Raw genomic sequence first — 18,795 nt, 5'->3', positions numbered from 1 at the left:
TGAGGTATCCTCTGGTTGCCTGTAACACCCCGATTTTTAACAGCGGGAGTGTAAATTTTTTTTTCTTTTTAAAACAACAAAGTCTTTGAAATAAAAACATTTGCGATCATTTTTAAAATAAATCAGAGTAAAGTTTTTGTAAGAGAATGATTAGAATACAAAGCCTCTTTTATAAGTTATTTTCTCAATGAAATGTTTAAGAACACAAATCAAATATCTTGTCTAGAAGAACATAATGACAATATTTATTTCAACAAATAAATAAGCAGGGTTTACCATATACAAGTTACAGAGAAAACAATGAGGAAGAGTAAAAGAGACCCCAACAACAACCCCTAAGCTGATCACTGGACTCTAACTGAAGATGGTTGGGTAACAACGACCCGCAACAACTTCAAGCCTCCCGCTTATCAACACCAAACTGGCCGTTTTCCTGATATGACTCCAGGCCACCGCGATAACAGCGAATCTCACAATCTAAAAAGAACCTGGGCGTCCAGCACCAGATCATGGATAACGTAGAGGGTCACCATCTAAATACAACATATAAACCAAGAATACGCTATACGAGATATGCAATACATAGCAACATATAATCAACAACATATCAATTCAAAACTAGTGTAATATCAAATGCACGAATATCCTACCAATGCAGACTCTATATGAGTGTGATCGCCCTAACCGGGTTCCTCACATGCATGATTCCGGAATATCAATCCCTTCGCAAAGGGTCGTGGTATCGCTTCAAGATTTAGCACCACTAAGGTGATAGGTATCTACCCATCAATCAGACTCAATGATCCACTTCGGGATAAGGTGGTTCCCTCTCGGACACGCACCCCGTGCCACCTCTCCGGTGTGCACCTCGTGACTCCTCTCCGGTAGCCACGTAACTATGAAATGCATGAGTATATATATGTATCACAACTTAGGTATTTCATGGTCATAATTGATCCATCTCAAATAGCCCACCTGGCATACACATATCACATATATATACAGATGCAACATCATTATTTCTCAATAATCAATTCATATATTTATCCAAAATCATATGAAAACACATTCACAAATTTAGCATCATAATACAAACACACATCCCCAACTGGGCACACAAGTAGCATCACACAATCAAGCAAACAACTCACAATTTCATATCAAAAGCAATTACACATGCATTCAAGTATTTGGCATTTCCGGTCTACATGAGATAGTTAGAGAGCGCCCTAACCTTAGCAAGTTTTCCACACGTTCAACTTACGTTATGCGAGCACAACCTGTCTCTCGACAAAGTCTCATGTCTGGTTCATACTTTCAACCTTTTTAAAATACACAACTTAAGTTAATATAAATTCAGCTACATCCATAATTATAGCTTTATCTAGGCCACTTACCTAATCAATTAGGTTTAGATTTTATTACCGTTTACCTAATCATTTTTTTATTAAAAATATATATTTTCAAACAGAAACTTGTTTTTCTCTTAAAAGAATATTAAAAATATTAATTCAAAGAAATTTCTAATTCACTAGATTAAATCATTAATTATTATTAATTTATAAATACTTACTCCGAATTATAAATCTAAATAATATTCTAAGAAAATTTATGATTCACAATAAAATAGTATTTAAATTTAAATTTAAAATCATTAACCAATATTAACTTAAAATTATAATTTATCAAAAGAATAATGATAGTAACTTCTAAAATTGACTAGTTATAACTCATAATAAATACTGTGATCATTTTCAAAAGTTCCAGAGTTCATACATTTTAAAATCAAATTAGATTTGTCTTATTCCAAGAATAATTTAAAAATTCAAAGTTAGAATAGTATTTCCTATTTTTAATTTAGAATAACCATTAATTAACTTCTAAAATAGTCATTTTACAATTTCTTTGTCATCTAGACAATTTTTGCCAAAACGTAACTAAATATATCTTTTAAAATATTTTGATTTTACGATAACCATACTCTAATTAAATAAGAATGAATAACATATACCATATTTATCCATTAAACTTATATTTCAAATATTCCAAACTAAATTATACTTTTTCGTTAACAAAAGATTAAATTAACATTTGATATAAATGTTTAATTCTATTATTAACATTAAATAATGTTTTAAATATAAAATAATAATTTAAAATAAGAAACTTATTCATATTTTAATTTATAACGTAAAACATGGGCAGATTTGATTTGAGATAGAAATTAATAAATGTTTTTAAATTAAATCAAAGGTTTTCTAACAAAACTTCAAATATGATGTTTATACTAGTTTACATGTACCAAACTAGAAACCAGAATATAATAACCATAAAACCAGAAAATAATTATAGTCAGTGATGAAGTTTATAATTAATTAATTTTCTCAAAATTAATAAATAGATGAAAAACCCACCCAAGCAGATGGAGAAGAAAACTGTAGAGGAGTCCAAACAACTGTCATAGTACTTCCGGCACGGTGGCAGTAAATTCCGGCACGGTGGTTTCTAGTAGGGGGTGGTCCGATCATGAATTTTATTTGTGAGTTTTATAAATATTAACAAGAGTAAGAGATTTATCAGTTTATTTTTCTCTTAGGGAGTCCATGGTGGCCGGAAAATAAGAGAGAAGGTGGAGATGTGAAATTATAAAACTGTTCTAATCTAAAATTAAATTATACTACAAGAAAGAGGGAAAAGAGAGGGTAATAGTGGTGGTGGTACTTTTTCTGTTTGGGCTGGTGGTCGGAAACGGCAAGAAAGGGGCGGCGGAGTTATGTTTGGAGAAAGAGAGAATGAGTTGTTTCTATTTTGCAGAGAGAGAAGAAGGGAATGTAAAATTGAAAGAAGATAGTTACTGAGTTTGTGATTTTACCTGCACCACATGTGTATATATATATATATATAAATAATTATTATTATTATTATTTATTAATATATGATAATATAATAAAATAATAATATATTTTGAAAATATCTAGATATTTTAGTTACCATTTGAAAGTTATATTTATCCATTTACTTGTATATTTTAACTGGCCAACGAATGCAAGAAGAATTGGAATGGATGTTTTAACTGAAATATACACCTAGAAAAGACCCGGAATCAATACCAGTCGAACGCGCGTTTGATCGAAAGATAAAAATAAATATATAAAAATGATCTACGCGGAATGAAGTTTAATAAAACAGACTAAAAATGATCAAAACCAAAAATGAAATACCCGGTTAAATAAATTCTGACAAGTAAAAATAACACCGTAAAATGGCGTCGAAAAATAAATCGAGCTTACCAACACGATCTACGCGCAACATAGATTAGTAAAATAGTCTGGTACAAGTTGAAACTCGAAATATTTTGCCTGCTAATTTTTCACACGGTGTCAAATCGCTTCAACCGGTCAGTTAGTAAAACTCTTATTTAAATTTTGATAAAATATAAATATTTTGCATGGATAATTAAAACTACAAGAGCATGGTGCTAATATTAATCGAGTTTTGGTAGCACTTCGGCATGGTCTCAATAACTATGTGTTATTTATAGGCAATTATATAAAAATAATCGATAAAATAAAATAGCATAATACTATTTAATATTCTCAAATTCTAATTCACACTAACGTACTTTTACGGGTCTTACATTACTACCCTCCTAAAAGAAGTTTCGTCCTCGAAACTTAAGACGAGTGTAACAACTTAACTAGTTATTACTAACGCCGTCACTAGCGCGATCATACACCTATCACAACCCTCTACAAAGTCGGATTGACTCAGACTTTAGACGTAAGGCTAGACATCACATTATGATTTCATCGCTCAAAATTAATCTTACAAGAGTATATTCATAAACGATAAGTCCTCCAATATCCTAGGTTTATGCTCAAACTTTCAAAGTCATCTTCCATCTTCCATGTCATAGCTCATTCCACTAGGTTCATGCGAAGTGGTGACTGATTATCGTCCTGATAAATTAGCAATTAACTTCATACTATTAAAGTTGGAAAGTCTAGTCAATTCCATTCAACATGATTCTGTCTACTATCAACAAGAGATTAAGGGTGATCAGTTCCTCAATTTGTCAATAGGTAGTCGACAACCATGATGGTGGCTCAAACCATTCTTGCCTAACTACAATAGCGTTCTTTGAAAATTATGCTCTAAGTCATCCAAGGCACAAGGATCCACCCATTCCTTCGACGTTTACTAAACACTTCCTTAATTTCCTGCTACTTCAATCTCATCGATGAGACACAATTGCTCAAAATACATTGCACAGTCCCATTTACGCTCACTTAGCAAGAAACATCTATTGAGTGTCCTCCAAAATAGTAAACACCAATATACCGAGTATAATCCAAATTGTTTCGCTCTAGATGAAGTCATCATCTTCCTAGAGAACTTCACAACTTCTCCAACGTCTATAAATCCTTAGTTTTCCCTTTAATCTCATAATTTATGGCGATCTCTATATGTTCACATTCGAATCTCATTCCTAATCACCATCTTAATGATATCATTCCAACGCCCGGTTAGTGATTGAAACTCTCCTAATTTTCCTAAGACATGCAAAACTATGTCATCTACGACACACAGATTCACATACTAGTCTTAAGTTCTTCCATCTTACTTTAACACAAGTGCCTTATTTCCAAATTAATACTTAGCTTAACCTTGAGTTCCTTAACATTAGATGTTCCTCTTTGTTGAACGTCAATATTGGCACATCATGTCTTTCGTGTAATCCCAACCATGCTTTCAATCTCTCTTAAGTTTCTTTCCTCATACCATTAAATTTTCTTTTTCTCAAAAGAGCTTGTTTCCCTATTAATTCTTTACTAACATGAGTTGCATCTCCAACACTTTTTCCCTTAGAAATTTATGTAAGTTTCTTTCTAGTTATAAATACAATACTCATTATCTTTGTGATAAAAGATTTCCAATAGTGATATTAGTCTCTTTCCACTTATACCACTTCTTAAATATCGACATTAAGTCCGAGCGCAACCACCTCATCATCTATAACATACATTCTTGATGTAATACTCAGTCTCCTTCTCGTTTCCTATTAAGCTATATCATTGTAGTCCTTCTCACAACTCCTTTTAATTTTGACCAATTAAACGACAAGGTTGTCAACCTCTCTTATAAAATGTGAGTTACCTTATCACTTCTTTTTTGTGCACCATTTCAATCTTCCTTTGTGACAGACCACCCTTTTGGATATCCTAACTCCAAATAACCCTATACTAGATCTTCTTCGATCATCTAGACATTTACAACTTTAAATTTTCAGCAGCAACCCGCCTAGAATTGTTTCCCCCAATATATCATAACTTCTATCTTGTTGATTGCAACAACATCTTTAATTATCGTGGCTATCCAAAGGTCATAATCTTCTCTCATACCACGAATCCAACTTTTGCCGATAGGCTCTTGCTAATCATCATGGCACATCTATCCATTCATCGGTTTCTTACTCTAACCTTTATAAGGTACCAACCAATAGATTTCTCGGTGATCTAACGCTCTAAAGAGTCATTTCTCCAAATTCCTAGTAAATTTCTCTTTATGTCCAAATATCTCAAAACTTATGTTCTTAATCTCTCTACAAATTACCTTCCAAATTGACATATCTTATTCATCCATTTAGTCACTAATTATTATCTCAAATCTTATCACTCAACTTACAAATAACAACTACCCAAGTATAAATCCTTGCTATAATTTGTTCCTTTTCATGTTCAATCCATAAATCAAACTCTAGAATTTAATCCTCAAGAACTCCAAATACTTCATCTACATTCATTACATCCTACTATATAGTACCGGGTTTTTTTTTTCTAATATTAACTCTCTACATCCTAACATCCTTACTATTGAACCCTTGTCTACACATGGTATGAAACTTCTAGTAAATCCCAAAACATTTTCGTCTATGACCTGAATAGTTTAACATTTTCACATCTCAACTCCTATGGTTACTTAAATTTATGGTGCTACTACTACCTCCATCACATACCAACCTTTTTACTCCCTATATCCTGAACTACGTATATATCGTCACTTATCCACATAATATTTTGTCTCCTACCTCCAATCCTCACAAGATTCATCCTTAATACTTTTAGTTAGAAACCTAACATAGTTTAATAACCAAACTTTAACCCTTAAAGTACCTATCAATCGTATAATCGTTTTCTAATTTAACTAGTTTTGATCACTCTTAACTTGCGATACCCGCTTACTTCCTAGAGAAGACGCTTCATTGATATCTAAGTATTGTAATTGTTTTCAATTGACATCCATATTTGCTTCACAATTCCACAATGAAAACATCTTCTTAATAGCTGATAACTTCATCTCGTCTCATTCCAAACTCACCAAAATGAACATCCAATGACTTTTCTCAAAAGGTCCCCTCAAATCAGGTTTTTACTTGCAATCCTTTGTTAGCTTGACTTCCACTTGTCCCTACTCAGCATATTTGAGTGACGAAGACCAACGCAATTTCTAATCCATATAGTTAGTGCAGAAATACCTTGTACTTCTTACTCAATTCAATCTCGTCCCTTCTAGACCAACACCTCCAAAGAATTCAGAGACACATGTCGACCAAAGTCGACTAATGCTCTAGGGTTTTAACAAACCTTATTACTAAAGTATCATATGGTACATTAAGTTTAGCTAAGAAACAGTCGATTACCTAAGCATATAGCATGCTTCACTCAAGACACGAAACATATAACACATAGGACTCTAATTACTTAGTCCCACTAAACCCGACACTTGATCAGCTTAGAACACCCGACACATAACCCCATGGAAATCTAGACCAAAGCTCTGATACCACATTGTAACACCCCGATTTTTAACAGCGGGAGTGTAAATTTTTTTTTCTTTTTAAAACAACAAAGTCTTTGAAATAAAAACATTTGCGATCATTTTTAAAATAAATCAGAGTAAAGTTTTTGTAAGAGAATGATTAGAATACAAAGCCTCTTTTATAAGTTATTTTCTCAATGAAATGTTTAAGAACACAAATCAAATATCTTGTCTAGAAGAACATAATGACAATATTTATTTCAACAAATAAATAAGCAGGGTTTACCATATACAAGTTACAGAGAAAACAATGAGGAAGAGTAAAAGAGACCCCAACAACAACCCCTAAGCTGATCACTGGACTCTAACTGAAGATGGTTGGGTAACAACGACCCGCAACAACTTCAAGCCTCCCGCTTATCAACACCAAACTGGCCGTTTTCCTGATATGACTCCAGGCCACCGCGATAACAGCGAATCTCACAATCTAAAAAGAACCTGGGCGTCCAGCACCAGATCATGGATAACGTAGAGGGTCACCATCTAAATACAACATATAAACCAAGAATACGCTATACGAGATATGCAATACATAGCAACATATAATCAACAACATATCAATTCAAAACTAGTGTAATATCAAATGCACGAATATCCTACCAATGCAGACTCTATATGAGTGTGATCGCCCTAACCGGGTTCCTCACATGCATGATTCCGGAATATCAATCCCTTCGCAAAGGGTCGTGGTATCGCTTCAAGATTTAGCACCACTAAGGTGATAGGTATCTACCCATCAATCAGACTCAATGATCCACTTCGGGATAAGGTGGTTCCCTCTCGGACACGCACCCCGTGCCACCTCTCCGGTGTGCACCTCGTGACTCCTCTCCGGTAGCCACGTAACTATGAAATGCATGAGTATATATATGTATCACAACTTAGGTATTTCATGGTCATAATTGATCCATCTCAAATAGCCCACCTGGCATACACATATCACATATATATACAGATGCAACATCATTATTTCTCAATAATCAATTCATATATTTATCCAAAATCATATGAAAACACATTCACAAATTTAGCATCATAATACAAACACACATCCCCAACTGGGCACACAAGTAGCATCACACAATCAAGCAAACAACTCACAATTTCATATCAAAAGCAATTACACATGCATTCAAGTATTTGGCATTTCCGGTCTACATGAGATAGTTAGAGAGCGCCCTAACCTTAGCAAGTTTTCCACACGTTCAACTTACGTTATGCGAGCACAACCTGTCTCTCGACAAAGTCTCATGTCTGGTTCATACTTTCAACCTTTTTAAAATACACAACTTAAGTTAATATAAATTCAGCTACATCCATAATTATAGCTTTATCTAGGCCACTTACCTAATCAATTAGGTTTAGATTTTATTACCGTTTACCTAATCATTTTTTTATTAAAAATATATATTTTCAAACAGAAACTTGTTTTTCTCTTAAAAGAATATTAAAAATATTAATTCAAAGAAATTTCTAATTCACTAGATTAAATCATTAATTATTATTAATTTATAAATACTTACTCCGAATTATAAATCTAAATAATATTCTAAGAAAATTTATGATTCACAATAAAATAGTATTTAAATTTAAATTTAAAATCATTAACCAATATTAACTTAAAATTATAATTTATCAAAAGAATAATGATAGTAACTTCTAAAATTGACTAGTTATAACTCATAATAAATACTGTGATCATTTTCAAAAGTTCCAGAGTTCATACATTTTAAAATCAAATTAGATTTGTCTTATTCCAAGAATAATTTAAAAATTCAAAGTTAGAATAGTATTTCCTATTTTTAATTTAGAATAACCATTAATTAACTTCTAAAATAGTCATTTTACAATTTCTTTGTCATCTAGACAATTTTTGCCAAAACGTAACTAAATATATCTTTTAAAATATTTTGATTTTACGATAACCATACTCTAATTAAATAAGAATGAATAACATATACCATATTTATCCATTAAACTTATATTTCAAATATTCCAAACTAAATTATACTTTTTCGTTAACAAAAGATTAAATTAACATTTGATATAAATGTTTAATTCTATTATTAACATTAAATAATGTTTTAAATATAAAATAATAATTTAAAATAAGAAACTTATTCATATTTTAATTTATAACGTAAAACATGGGCAGATTTGATTTGAGATAGAAATTAATAAATGTTTTTAAATTAAATCAAAGGTTTTCTAACAAAACTTCAAATATGATGTTTATACTAGTTTACATGTACCAAACTAGAAACCAGAATATAATAACCATAAAACCAGAAAATAATTATAGTCAGTGATGAAGTTTATAATTAATTAATTTTCTCAAAATTAATAAATAGATGAAAAACCCACCCAAGCAGATGGAGAAGAAAACTGTAGAGGAGTCCAAACAACTGTCATAGTACTTCCGGCACGGTGGCAGTAAATTCCGGCACGGTGGTTTCTAGTAGGGGGTGGTCCGATCATGAATTTTATTTGTGAGTTTTATAAATATTAACAAGAGTAAGAGATTTATCAGTTTATTTTTCTCTTAGGGAGTCCATGGTGGCCGGAAAATAAGAGAGAAGGTGGAGATGTGAAATTATAAAACTGTTCTAATCTAAAATTAAATTATACTACAAGAAAGAGGGAAAAGAGAGGGTAATAGTGGTGGTGGTACTTTTTCTGTTTGGGCTGGTGGTCGGAAACGGCAAGAAAGGGGCGGCGGAGTTATGTTTGGAGAAAGAGAGAATGAGTTGTTTCTATTTTGCAGAGAGAGAAGAAGGGAATGTAAAATTGAAAGAAGATAGTTACTGAGTTTGTGATTTTACCTGCACCACATGTGTATATATATATATATATAAATAATTATTATTATTATTATTTATTAATATATGATAATATAATAAAATAATAATATATTTTGAAAATATCTAGATATTTTAGTTACCATTTGAAAGTTATATTTATCCATTTACTTGTATATTTTAACTGGCCAACGAATGCAAGAAGAATTGGAATGGATGTTTTAACTGAAATATACACCTAGAAAAGACCCGGAATCAATACCAGTCGAACGCGCGTTTGATCGAAAGATAAAAATAAATATATAAAAATGATCTACGCGGAATGAAGTTTAATAAAACAGACTAAAAATGATCAAAACCAAAAATGAAATACCCGGTTAAATAAATTCTGACAAGTAAAAATAACACCGTAAAATGGCGTCGAAAAATAAATCGAGCTTACCAACACGATCTACGCGCAACATAGATTAGTAAAATAGTCTGGTACAAGTTGAAACTCGAAATATTTTGCCTGCTAATTTTTCACACGGTGTCAAATCGCTTCAACCGGTCAGTTAGTAAAACTCTTATTTAAATTTTGATAAAATATAAATATTTTGCATGGATAATTAAAACTACAAGAGCATGGTGCTAATATTAATCGAGTTTTGGTAGCACTTCGGCATGGTCTCAATAACTATGTGTTATTTATAGGCAATTATATAAAAATAATCGATAAAATAAAATAGCATAATACTATTTAATATTCTCAAATTCTAATTCACACTAACGTACTTTTACGGGTCTTACATTGCCTAAACGAAAGGCTATTCTGATCCTTCCCTTAGACTACCTGTCTCTCTATGGCATGGGACAGTCTTATGGAGAACTATATTGCGACGACCCTTCAACATCCAAACGAAAGGCTTCCTGCCCTCCTATGGCACGGATAGACCCTTTCACCCTGAAAGGCTAAAGAACATTTTTCATCTAACCAGGTAATTGCTCCTAATTGCCTTGCTCTAAAAAATCTTTTTCTACACTTTTTTTCATAAACCTTCAATATGGCTACGCTCATTTACGAGCTAAAGTCCGTATTCTCTTCTTCTACATTTCTTTCAAAAGAGAAAAGCAATTAAGAGCCCATGGAAAACCATGGATGCAAAGGGTGCCTTACACCTTCCCTTTGCATAATTACCCCCCGAACTCAGTTTTTATTTAAAAGGTTTTTCCTGTTCTTTTAGCCTTTCTGATATTTGGATAAAATAAAAGTCGGTGGCGACTCTTGCTTACCGTACATTTCGATAAAAAGTCAGTTCACCGTATTACAGTCATGTAGGTTTGCAAGTGTTGGTGGTAAAGCAATACGATAGGCCACCTCTCATACTCTTTCCGTAATCTGAAACGGACAAATAAAATGCGGCGTCAACTTCTTTGACTTTAGTGCTCGACCAACACCCGTCGTAGGAGTTACCCTCAGAAACACATGATCTCCCTCTTGAAATTCAAGTGTCCTCCGCCTCTTATCATGATAGCTTTTCTGACGACTCTGAGAAGCTTTCATCTTCTCCTGAATCATCCTAATCTTTTCTGTCGTCTCTTGAACAATCTCTGGTCCAATTACCGCACTTTCACCAGATTCATACCAACACAACGGTGTCCTACACCTCCTACCATACAAAGCTTCAAATGGAGCCATATCAATACTCGAATGGTAGCTATTGTTGTATGTAAATTCAATCAACGACAAATAACTATCCCATGCACCGCCTTTTTCCAACACACAGGCACGCAACAAGTCTTACAATGATTGAATCGTTCTTTCAGTTTGACCATCAGTCTGCGGATGATAAGCAGAACTCAATCTCAAATTAGTACCCAAGGCCTTCTGCAACCCTTCCTAGAATCTAGATGTAAACCTTGGATCTCTATCTGACACAATACTCGAAGGAATACCATGTAGACACACTATTTTCTCAATATACAACTGAGCCAACCTTTCCATAGGGTAATCCATTCTCATCGGTACGAAGTGAGCAGGCTTCGTCAGTCTATCTACAATAACCCAAATGGCTTCATAGTTCTTAGTTGTTCTTGGAAACCCAGAAACAAAGTCTATGGATATACTATCCCACTTCCATTCAGGAATAAACAAAGGTTGCATAGCTCCATACGGCTTCTGATGTTCGATCTTTGACTTCTGGCAAGTCAAACAAGAATAAACAAATTCAGCTATTTCCTTTTTCATTCCAGGCCACCAGAATAACTTCTTCAAGTCATGGTACATCTTAGTAGCACCGGGGTGAATACTCAATCCGCTACGATGTCCTTCTTCCAAAATACTCTTCCTCAGTTCGGCCACATCAGGGACACAAACGCGGTCGCCGAATCTCATTATGCCGTTCTCGTCAATTCTGAATTCACCTCCTTTTTCTTGGTTAATCAAAGTCAATCTATCAACCAGCTCAACATCAGTCTTCTGTCCTTCTCTAATCTCATCAAGAATTCCACTTGTCAGCTTTAGCATACCCAACTTTATGCTATTCGAAGTGCCTTCACATACTAAACTTAAATCCCGAAATTGTTCAATCAGATCTAGTTCTCGTACCATCAACATAAACATATGCAAGGACTTCCTACTCAAAGCGTCAGCAACAACATTCGCCTTACCCGGATGGTAATTCAGCCCAAAATCATAGTCTTTAAGGAACTCTAACCACCTTCTCTGCATCATATTAAGTTCTTTCTGATCAAAGAGGTATTTCAAACTCTTATGATCACTAAACACTTCGAACCGTGAACCATAAAGGTAATGCCTCCATAATTTCAACACAAACACCACTGCTGCCAACTCTAAGTCATGAGTCGGGTAATTCTTCTCATGCACTTTGAGTTGTCTCGACGCATAAGCTACTACCTGTTGGTTCTGCATTAGTACACCTCCCAGCCCCATCAATGAAGCATCATAATACACAACAAAAGATTCCGCCGGATTCGGAAAAATCAAAATAGGAGCACTAGTCGACCTCTTCTTCAACTCTTGGAATCCTTCTTCGCACTTTAAGTCCCAAATGAACGCTTGACCCTTCCTAGTCAACTTAGTTAACGGTAATGCCAACTTTGAAAATCCTTCTATAAACTTCCGATAGTAACCTGCAAGGCCCAGAAAACTACGGATTTCGGAAACAGACTTCGGAGCTTCCCACTGAGACACGGCTTCTACCTTTGCCGGATCTACGGTAATACCGTCCTTGGAAATCACATGGCCAAGAAAACTCACTTTGCTTAACCAGAAATCACACTTCGACAATTTGGCATAAAGCTTCTTTTCTTTCAACAGCTCCAGTACAATTCTGAGATGCTCTGCATGTTCTTCTTCACTTTTGGAATATATCAGAATGTCGTCAATGAACACCACGACGAACTTAACAAGATAAGGATGAAAAATCCTATTCATATATTCCATAAAAACACCAGGTGCGTTAGTAACTCCAAACGGCATCACAGTGTATTCGTAATGACCATACCTTATTCTGAATGCAGTCTTTTGAATATCGTCCGTCTTCACCCAAATCTGATGATACTCAGATCTCAAATCAATTTTACTAAACACACTTGCTCCGACCAACTGATCCATCAAATCATCAATCCTCGGCAATGGATACCGATTCTTGATAGTAAATTTACTCAGTTGTCTGTAGTCTACACACAACCTCATAGATCCTTCCTTCTTCTTTACCAATAATACTGGTGCACCCCACGGTGACACACTTGGACGAATGAATTCTTTCTCTAGCAATTATTCTAATTGACTCTTCAATTCAGTCAATTCAGATGCTGACATTCTATAAGGTGTCATCGACACAGGACTGGTTCCAGGAACCAACTCAATAGCAAATTCTACCTCCCTTTCAGGTGGTAACTCTCTAACATCTTCTGGAAAAACCTCTGGGAAGTCACATACCACTGGCAATTCACTACTTACTGCTCTCTCTTTCATTTCCATCGACGCAAATAACATAAACACGGCTGCCCCGTCTTGAATCGCTTCACCCACTTGTCTCGCAGTCATCGCTAAATCCTCGACACTAACCTCTTTCGGTAAGATGATTGTCTTCGTAAAACAATTGATATGAACTCGGTTGAATTGCAACCAGTTCATCCTCAAAATAACGTCGAGTTGTTCAAGCGAAAGGCACACTAAGTCCATCCCAAACTTCCTACCAAATATATCAATAGGACAGTTCAAACATGCAGATGAAGTGGTCACTGAACCCGACGCAGGAGTGTCAATAACCATACTTCCATTTATTTTCGATATCTCTAAATTTAACCTCTTAGCACAATCCAATGAAATAAACGAGTGAGTCGCACCAGTATCAATAATCGCAATTAAAGGTGTGTTATGTATGAAACACGTACCTTTAATCAACATGTCCTCTGGAGTAATTTCTGATCCAGACAAAGCGAAAACTTTTCCTCCATACTGGTTCTTCTTTGGCTTGGTGCACTGCGGAATGATATGACCCTCTTCGCCGCAGTTATAGCAAGTCACAGTCTTCATTCTACAGTCAGAAGCAATATGGCCTACCTTACCACACTTGAAGCACTTCTTCTCTTCTCTCTTGCACTCGTTCCTCTTATGCTCTGGTTTACCACAGTTGTAGCACCTAACGGGAGCGCCAGAATCTCCCCCACTAGGCCTTTTCCAATCACCAGCTTTTGGGTTTCCTCTACCATATGGTTTACCTCTATCCATAGGCTTCTTACCCTTCTTATCAACTAACTCGCGAGAGTGAGATGATTTCAGCTTAAGGTTATCTTCCTCAAAGATCCTGCTACAGTCTACTAAATCAGCAAATCGGCGAATCCTCTTATACTTGATGCCCTACTTGATCTCGTCACGAAGGCCATTCTCAAATTTGATACACTTAGAGAATTCCCCAGCTGCATCGTTGGTGTAGTGTATGTAGTACTTATCCAACTCCACAAATTTAGAAGCATACTCAGGTACTATCATATTACCCTGTTTCAGTTCCAAGAACTCGATTTCCTTCCTTTCCCGGACATCCTCAGGAAAGTACTTCCTCAGAAATTCCCTCTTGAATATGGCCTAAGTAATCGCGATTCCATCAGAATCCAGTTCAACTCTAGTAGTAACCCACCAGTCGTCAGCTTCTTCTGATAACATGTGAGTGCCGTACCTCACCTTCAGATTTTCTGCGCAATCGATCACCCAGAAGATCCTCTCAATCTCCTTCAGCCATTTTTGAGCACCATCAGGATCATGGGTGCCTTTGAACAATGGAAGGTTGTTCCTCTGAAAGCTGTTCAACTGCCTGTCAACACCAATCCCAGCTCCATTGGCATTCCCTCCCAGTACACCAGCAATCATGCCCAGAGCCTCTGCAATAGCGTCATCATTCCTTCCACCTCTTCCATCCATTGTTCTGCTAATTCACAAAACAATTTCGTTAGAACAAGAGTATCGACAGTGTCTACCTTACAGTAGTCGCATACAAGGGAATACCGACACTAAGACTCTGACCCTAACGACCGACTATGCTCTGATACCACTATTGTAACACCCTTCTAAACCCCCAAGGAAAATATAATAAAAATCAGAGTAATCATACAACAAGGATGTTACAATTAATAAAATAAAGAAAACTCCAAGTCGTTGTCATGCTTTATTAGGAATAATCCACAATATCAAAACACATATTCAGCACAACGGAAACTCATTCAATAGTGTTATAAAACATCACCAATAAAATCAACGATACATAATCTAAAAACGGAAGTATAGTGTATCACAAGTAACTATAAGACTATCGTTCCCAGTGTTACAAATCAGAGCATGACTCGACACGAACTATGGACTAGCCTACGAGCTATCCTCACCCAATCAAGATGGCGCTACTCCTTAATCTGAAAATGTCAACATGTAAGGGTGAGTTTCATTCGAAATTAGTAAGCATTATACAGTCATAAGTAATAAAATATCATAGCAATTATCATTCACCCAACCATACATGTATTCAGTTTTTTACTATAAACAAGCAAGCACTAATTCACATGTATCACCTATCACATTACACAATCATTTAGTTATATCATGCTATTATGCACATGAATGGACTGACACTATGCATGTGGTACCATACATGGGCTAAACCCATCCAACTGATCTTTTCATCACCAAGATACAGTCCAACCGGCACAAATTCCTCACAATGAGAATTATGCCCACCATTTTGATCCACAACGTCACCGGGATCTATCACCAAAATGTATGTGAATGAATGCAACGTATAACATGCTTACAACATCACCGATCCGATGTATTACATTGTCTCATTACCAATCACCAATTCATCACCAATAAGCATGCACATGTTTCAGCACTCATTCCAAATATATATCACACATATTCATATTAGACATCACCCAATAAATAATCTAAGCAAAATATAAACTTGGATTCCCATCCATTTCACCCATTCATCATATAGGGCTATTAATTAGCTTCATAACGCCCCAAACGACACATAAATCAGATACTCGGATCAAAAGTTATGGGTTTTTAAAATAAAAATAATTTTTCAAAAACACACAGTGGAACCCGGTTCCTCCCTATGTGGAACCTGGTTCCTGGCTGCGTCCCAAAACTCGTCTCTGATTTTTACTATGGGGAACCGAGTTGTCGCTAGCTGGGAACCGGTTCCCAGCAACCCATAATTCCCACACCTCTGTTTTTATAAGGGGAACCCGGTTCCTCCCACACAGGAATCGGTTCCTACGTACCTGCAACAACAATTTCATAGTTTTTGACAGCAAAACACTTTTCCCCATTCAACCAATTCGTCCCCAAACGAATATCACATACAAACAGCACTAAATTGCACATTATAACACAACTCAAACAAGTTTTAAACATCAATTAACAACATATATCATGGTTATTATCAAAATCATACAAAACTATGAAGGTTCATCAAAACCTAACAAAATCCCCAAAACCCGACACATCCGATTGAACTAAATAACAATCCTAATCAATTCTACTACCCATAATTGCATAAGGATTACTAACCCGAAGAATCCTCCTTACCTCAGAGTCGAATCTTCGAAGGTCCTCTTCCTCTTTGGTTCTTCTCCTTTTCACGTACTTCTTCTGTTCCTCAGACTTTTGCTCTCTTTCTTCTAACCTTCTCCTTTTCCAATTTCCCTTATTTTTATGAAAAAAATAGAAAATGTCTTAATAGGCTTACATAGTTAACACATCCCTTTTGCTAACTACTACACTAAGCCCAATAACCAATATTTCATTATTTCCCAAATAATTCCCAATAAAACGTTAATTCCAATAATTTAATTAAAAACTTAATTAAATTAATAAATAAGAATTTACGGGGTGTTACACAGCTCATATGAAAATCACGCCTCACAATATTTTAGAGCAATATTATTCACCACATAATCATCAACACAATATAACAACTTATCAACACATCAACTCAAATACGCATCAACTCAAATACACATCCATTCAAATACACAACAATGAATGCGACTCAACAAATGCACATACGTGTGGTACCATTGGAGTAGAACTCCCAACTTAAAAATCCGCCAGGTTATCGAGACGTCAACAAGGCATAAGCCTTCAACTTACTTTGCCAATCCAGGCCAACATGGTGAGCATTAGTTCCAACTTAAAAATTGCCAATCCAGGCCAACTTAATAATGCTATGCTATGCATGCGACAACAACCACAACATCAACTTAATGAACACAACACAACAACGACAAAATGCAACAACGGCAAACAACTTAATCAACATTGGTCACAAGACCGGCAACTGTAAAACAACTTAACAACGTTGGTCATAGGACATGCACTTAATCAACGCATTAATAACAACTTATAACAACAGCAACTCAACAACTTTGTCAACATTGTACCAATAAATAGAGGTATTCATCAACTTAATTAAATTGCTAATTTAATACAGAAAAAGGCAAAACAAGAAAGAAGACAAAAAAACATATGCCCTCAATAAATGGTGTTCCGATCGGAACACCTTTTCCCACTTCCAATGGGTGCCGATCGGCACCCTCCTTTATCAAGTATCCCCTGCTGATCGGCAGGGTCCCTTTCCACTTGTGCCGTTCGGCATGGTGCTCCTGCCATTCGTCTCATGTGGGTGTGCCCTTCGGCACACCGTTGCCTGCAGAATATTTATTTTTGTTTTCTACTGCTTCTTCTCTTGCAACACCCGTCTAATTCAAACTTCTCTAGCAACTTTTATTGATCAACAAAATTCCAGAAATCTCCCATACTTATTTAATTCCACAACTTTAATTGATTAACTAATTCAAGAACAACAATACTACCATATTCACACGAACAACAACATTCACACAATGAATCCCAAATTTCTAACAGCAATAACAACACCAATCATATGAACAACAACAATTCAACAATAATTCAACACACAGACAACAACAATTTTAACAACCCGAATCCCATATATTATTCATCATATACGTGGTTATAGAGCAAGAACTCCACCCTTACCTTGGATTGGAGATTGCTCTATATCTCTGCTCATCGAAGCCTTCTAGCCTAAGCTTCCAACCCTTGCCTCTTTTATTCAGAATCAAAAGCTGAAAATTTTCCCAAATATCCAGCTAGAGTGCGATGATGATATCTCACAACTCAGACCTTATTTTGAAGATCCCAACAGTCAAAAGTTAGATATAGGTCTTCGATTTAGTGAGACTGCTGCAAGAAAAACGGGAATGAGTTTCTCTCCTATTTTCTCTCTTCTCTACAACTTCCCATGACCAATTCCCCATGACTTTTTCCCTTCTAATTAACCTAATCGTTATCTTAACCTAATTTCATTAAACCTATTGGGCCTAACATTCACACCCCACCTTTTACTATCACCGTCACTTAATTAAGTCCATATAATAAATAATATTTCTTCAATACTATTTCTACAACTTAATCAATTAATTAATCGACCAGTTAATCACAACAACCCATGTCAACAATTCTCAACACTCCACAAATTCAACAATTAAATTCGAAATAATTTGAAAATATTTAATTAAATAGTTAATT

General features: G+C 35.2%; 2 long non-coding RNA genes across 2 annotated transcripts; both read right to left on the bottom strand.

Moving 5' to 3' along the window:
* Positions 1-218: 218 nt before the first annotated feature.
* On the bottom strand, positions 219-2,851 carry LOC131630751 (uncharacterized). Its single transcript, XR_009292460.1, has 2 exons — positions 2,415-2,851; positions 219-1,322 (listed from the first exon to the last, which is right to left on the bottom strand). It is a non-coding gene; the product is annotated as an uncharacterized LOC131630751 (long non-coding RNA).
* A 4,196-nt stretch (positions 2,852-7,047) lies between these two features.
* On the bottom strand, positions 7,048-8,249 carry LOC131630750 (uncharacterized). Its single transcript, XR_009292459.1, has 2 exons — positions 8,064-8,249; positions 7,048-7,317 (listed from the first exon to the last, which is right to left on the bottom strand). It is a non-coding gene; the product is annotated as an uncharacterized LOC131630750 (long non-coding RNA).
* Positions 8,250-18,795: the final 10,546 nt, after the last annotated feature.

This window comes from Vicia villosa, unplaced genomic scaffold (genome assembly GCF_029867415.1).
Source record: "Vicia villosa cultivar HV-30 ecotype Madison, WI unplaced genomic scaffold, Vvil1.0 ctg.000731F_1_1, whole genome shotgun sequence".
Classification (NCBI taxonomy): Eukaryota; Viridiplantae; Streptophyta; class Magnoliopsida; order Fabales; family Fabaceae; genus Vicia; species Vicia villosa.
This window is presented reverse-complemented; position numbering and strand designations above follow the sequence as displayed.